At 42.6% G+C, this 5,516-nt stretch overlaps 1 protein-coding gene and 1 pseudogene across 2 annotated transcripts in view; both read right to left on the bottom strand.

Moving 5' to 3' along the window:
- The window catches only part of PPM1E (protein phosphatase, Mg2+/Mn2+ dependent 1E), a 190,118-nt gene that overhangs the window by 80,111 nt on the left and 104,491 nt on the right, over positions 1-5,516 (bottom strand). The window lies entirely within an intron of this gene.
- The window catches only part of LOC127484380 (large ribosomal subunit protein uL13-like), a 69,277-nt pseudogene that overhangs the window by 48,902 nt on the left and 14,859 nt on the right, over positions 1-5,516 (bottom strand).

The following is a 5,516-nucleotide window of genomic DNA, read 5'->3' as shown; positions in this document are numbered from 1 at the left end:
CTGGGGAGTGAACCAACAGATTTGAGCTGTTCCTCTGTCTCATAATAAATAAAGTATAAAATATATATGGACTATTAAGGGTCAGACATATGAGGAAATTTCTCAACATAAAATACTACAAGTATCAAAACAATCATTTTATATTTAAAATAAGATTACTAAATTAAGACATTCAGCAGAGGTTATATAAATTCTCAAGAAAAGTAGAACTATACATGAGGTGGAGAACATGAAAGAAAAGATATTTCATGGATCAATCTAAAGAGATTAAATTTGACTAACAATAGTTCCAGGAAAAGAGAACAGAGAAAAAAGAATGAAGATGATAATCGTATTAAAGGCGTACTATCTGCAAGGCATTACTCCAAGTGCTTTACATAAATGAATTAACTCTCTGGTCATCCCATGGAGTAGGTATTATTATTACTTCATTTTACAGGAGAAGAAAATTAGGAACACTTAGTAAATGACAGAGCCACAGTTCCAAGCAAGTGGTCCGGTGCCATAACTCACTTTCAACAACTATGTACTGCTGCCTGTCTATCAAAGAGACCAGGATAAGGGAGCAGATTCAATTTAATTTAATGTACAATTTACATTCACCAGAAACACTACAAAAACAATAGATAAGACAAATTTTTTGAAAGATTTATTTATTTCAAAGGGGAGGGGAGAGAGAGAGGGAGAGGGAAAAAGAAAGCTCTTCCATCAGCTAGTTCACTCCCCAAATGCCTATAACAGACTGGGACAGGCCAGGCCAAAGCAAGAAGGTTAGAACTCCATTCAGGTCTTTCAGGTGGGTGGCAGGAACTCAAGTACTGGGGTCATCATATTCTGCCTCTCAGGTGTATTAGCAGGAAGCTGATTACAAGTGTAGTAGTTGCAACTCTAATCACCACTCTGATATGGGATTTGGGCACCATAATGCCCACTACAAGACAAGGTTTAATACACATAGTCTCAAAGATTGAGGAGGAAAAGGGAAGGAAAAGCAACAGATCTCTGTAAATCAGAGTGGATGACAAAATGGTAACTGATTTAGCAAACCAGAGACAGCCAAGTTCTAAACTGCCAGCAAGAAAAGCAATACACAGAATCTTCTAAAGGCACAGAACTGGAAACAATATGTATCTGTAGAACCTGGAGAAAGTGAAAGCTACTTAAGAAGCTAGATCATTTCCTTCTATCCCAAATCCCAGATGACTACCTCTCCCTGACTCTAATCTTGGTAGATGTCTGTGATTTATTGTCCAAAGAAGATAAAACAAGGAAGTCTCTTGATAAAGGTAAAACAGGTACAGCTGAAGGCCTAGGTTCCTAGGTACCTAGGTATAGGTACCATACTGAAAAAGTGAGTAACTAAGTGACCATATACTTAGCTAAATGCTGAATTCTAAGAATAGCAGCCCTCTGTCTCCATTCTATTGAGCTAGGCAGATTAGAAACTCTTTGATAAATCTGGGTTACAATCAGAAGGTTCCTAACAAACAGCTCAAACAGGTTAACAATTCAAAATCTCTAAGTCCCACCCAAGCGCTTAGATCTCCCAATCAGTTTTTAGTTACCTGTTCTTAGGTAGGAACAGACTGCTAAAAATTACTATATATCTAAATAAAGCCTGAAAATAGAAACCAAAGTCAACAAAAGAAAAGAAATTAATCTGATAAGGAGAGCACTGTGGTAAAGCAGTTTAAACCCCACATGGGAGACTCACATTCCATTTCAAAGTACTAATTCAATCATCTATTGCTTTGCTTCTGATCCAGCTTCCTGCTAATACATCCTGGGAAGCAGCTGATTATGGCTCAAGTGGTTGGGATCAGCCCCAGCTGTTGTAGGCGGTTGGATAGCAAGCCAGCAAATGGAAAATTCTCATTCTCTCTCTCTCTCTCTCTCTTTCTCTCTCTCTCTCTGACATTTCTCTCCTTCTCTGCCTTTCAAAAAAATAAATCTTTAAAAAGAAAGAGAAAAAACAAACTGATCTTTTAAAAAAAAAGAAAACAGTATTTCCAAGAGACTCTGAAACATACAAAATAAAAAAAAAAGAACACAAAAAATAAGTTAAAATAATGAAAATGAATCTCTTAAGGGTACATGTGAAGAAATTTCACAAAGAACAAAATGAAAAGAAAATAGGAGGGGCCGGCGCTATGGCACCACAGGTTAAAGCCCCAGCTTGCCCCAGCCTGCAGTGTCAGCATCCCATATGGGTGCCGGTTTGAGTCCCGGCTGCTCCTCTTCTGATCCAGCTCTCTGCTATGGCCTGGGAAAGCAGAAGATGGCCCAAGATCTTGGGCCCCAGCACCCGCAAGGGAGACCCAGAAGAAGCTCCCGGCTCCTGGCTTCAGATCAGATCAGCTCTAACTGTTGTGGTCAGCTGGGAAGTAAACCACCGGAATGGAAGACCTCTTTCTCTCTCTGGCTCTACCTCTTTCTGTAACTCTGTCTTTCAAATAAATAAAATAATTATTTTAAAAAAAGAAAACAGGAAAGAAAAAATATAAAACTTTTGTTGATAAATAAAAGATCTGAAGGTCCATCTGCAGAGTACAGTTAAATAAACCTCTATGGACACAGGCATTTGGCCCAGTGATTGGGATGCCTATATCCAATAACTGGAGTACCTGAGTTCAAGTTCCAGATCTGCTCCTAATTCCAGCTACTTGCAAAGGTGGTCCTAGGAGGCAGCAGTTGATGGCCTAAGTAACCTGTGTCCTTGCTATCCGTATGGGAGATCTAGATTGAGTTCTGGGCTTCGGGCTTCTGGCTTCCACATGGCTCAGCCTCAGCCATTGTGGGCATTTGAAGAATTGAACCAGCAGATGAGAAATTTCTTTCTCATTCTGCCCTTCAAAGAAATAAAAAATAAAATTTTTAAAAAATGTTTAAAACCAAGGTGGTAAATGTCTTGTACATTATTTTAAATGGTTTTTTGTTTTAAAGATTTATTTATTTATTTGAAAGTTAGAGTTACACAGAGAGAGGAGAAAAGAGAGAGAGAGAGGTCTTCCATCCGATGGTTCACTCCCTAGATGGCCGCAATGCCCGGAGCTGTGCTGATCTGAAGCCAGGAGCCAGGAGTTTCTTCCAGGTCTCCTACATGGGTGCAGGGGCCCAAGGGCCATCCTCCACTGCTATCCCAGCCCACAGCAGAGAGCTGGATCAGAAGTGGAGCGGCCGGTCTTGAATCAGCGCCCATATCGGATGCCAGCACTTCAGGCCAGGATGTTAACTTGCTGCGCCACAGTGCTGGCCCCTTTAAATGGTTTAAAATTTGTTACACAAGTGCATTTAAAAGATTTCTTATAAAGAATGCATTTTAATGTTTAGTTAGTTCTTATTCTGCAACATAGTACCACATCTTTTTTATTTATTTTATTAGAAAGGTATAAAAAGAGAGAGATCTTCCATATATTGGTTGAGTCCCCAAATGCCTACAACAGCTGGGCTTGGACCAGGCTGAAACCAGGAGCACAAAACTCCACTGTAGGTAGCAAGGAACCAAGTACTTTATCAAACACCTGTTGCCTCCCAGGGTTCATATTAGCAGGAAGCTGGACAGGAAGCTGATAGGGAACTCAAAGACAGGCACTTATGCAGATGTCCCAAGCAGTGTCTTTTTTTTTTTTTTTTTTTAAGATTTATTTATTTGAAAGGCACAGTTAGAGAGAGAGAGAGAAAGAGAGAGAGAGAGAGAGAAACTTCCATGCACTGGTTCACTCCTCAAATGGCCTTAATGGCTAGGACCTAGGCCAGACCAAAGCCAGGAGCCAGGAGCCTCTTCTGGTCTCCCACATGGGTACAGGGGCCCAAAGACGTGGGCCATCTTCCGCTGCTTTCCCAGGCACATTAACTGGGAGCTGGATCAGAAATGGAGCAGCTTGGACTTGAACCGGAGCCCATATGGGATGCCAACATTGCAAGTGGCAGCTTGGCCCACTATGCCACAATACTGGCCCCCCAAACAGTGTCTTTAAAAAAAATTTTTATTTAATCATTTGTTTGAACAGCAAGAGATAGAGAAAGAGAGAAGAAGGGGAGAGAAGTAATAAGGAAGGGAGGGAAGGAGGGAGAGAGAGAGGTAGGAGAAAGGGAGGTAGTAAGGAAAAGAAAGAGGGAGAAGAGAGAGCTTCCATCTGCTGGTTCACTTCCCAAATGCTGCAATAGCCAGAGCTGTGCCAGGCTGAAGCCAGGAGCCACGGACTCTATCTTGGTCTCCCACATAGCGGGCAGAGGCTCAAGCACTTGGGCCATCATCCACTGCCTTCCCAGGAGCTTTAGCAGGAAGGTGGCTAGGAAGCAGAGCAGCCAGGACAAGAACCAGCTCTCTGATATGAGATGTTAGCAATATAAGTGGCAGCTTAACCACTGTGTGCCATAGTGCCTCCCACCCTACTCCCAGCAGTGTTTTCACCACTGTGCCAAATGCCCACCCTAACAACACATCTTTTTTTCTTTTAAAGATTTTATTTATTTGAGAGGTAGAGTTACACAGAGAGGGAGAGACAGAGAAAAAGGTCTTCCATCCACTGGTTCACACCCCAAATGGCTGCAATAGCCGGAGTCAGGCCATTCCTAAGCCAGCAGCCAGGAGCTTCTTCTGGGTCTCCACATGGGTGCAAGGGCCCAAACACTCGGGCTATCTGCTACTGCTTTCCCAGGCCATAGCAGAGACCTGGATTGGAAGTGGAACAGCTGGGACTAGAACCAGCACCCCTATGAAATGCCAGCACCACAAGTGGAGGCTTAGCCTACTATGCCACAGTGCTGACTCCAGCATATCTTAACAGGATGCTGCCCACATAGATGAGCAACCCCTTAAGCATGTGGAAACCAACATATTGCATTCTTAATCTTGTTTATATCTGAGACTTGTCTTATAAGTGAATCATATAATTCTTTTTGGAAGTTGGCTTCCCAACCCTTATTGCAATTGAAAGTGTTTACCCAATATTTATTTATTTATTAGATGTATTTACGGGGCCAGCGCTGTGGTGTAGCAGGTAAAGCTGCCACCTGCACCGCTAGCATCCCATACAGGTGCCGGTTTGAGTCCCGGCTGCTCCACTTCTGATCCAGCTCTCTGCTATGCCCTGGGAAAGCAGTACAAGATGGCCTAAGTCCTTGAGCCCCTGCACCCGCATGGGAGACCTGGAAGAAGCTCCTGGCCCCTAGCTTCAGATTGGGGCAGCTCCGGCCGTTGTGGCCATCTGGGGAATGTGTCAGCAGATGGAAGACTTCTCTTTCTCTCTCTCTGCCTCTGCTTCTCTGTAATTCTGCCTTTCAAATAAATAAATAAATCTTAAAAATAAAATAATGAAGGTTGTTAAATATGATCCCATTTATATAAAAGGGGAAATATTCAGGCTCAGCAGTTAAGATGCCATTTGGGATGCTTGGTTCAAGTCCCAGTTACTCGACTTCTGATCCAACTAACTGCTTGTTGTGAGGCAGGAGGTGATGGCTCAAGTACTTGGGTCTCTGCCATCCAAATAAGAGACCTGGATGGAATTCCA

Source organism: Oryctolagus cuniculus, chromosome 17 (assembly GCF_964237555.1).
Source record: "Oryctolagus cuniculus chromosome 17, mOryCun1.1, whole genome shotgun sequence".
In the NCBI taxonomy this organism is placed as follows: Eukaryota; Metazoa; Chordata; class Mammalia; order Lagomorpha; family Leporidae; genus Oryctolagus; species Oryctolagus cuniculus.
Note: the sequence above shows the minus strand (reverse complement) of the source record. Positions and strands in the feature narration are given on the sequence as shown.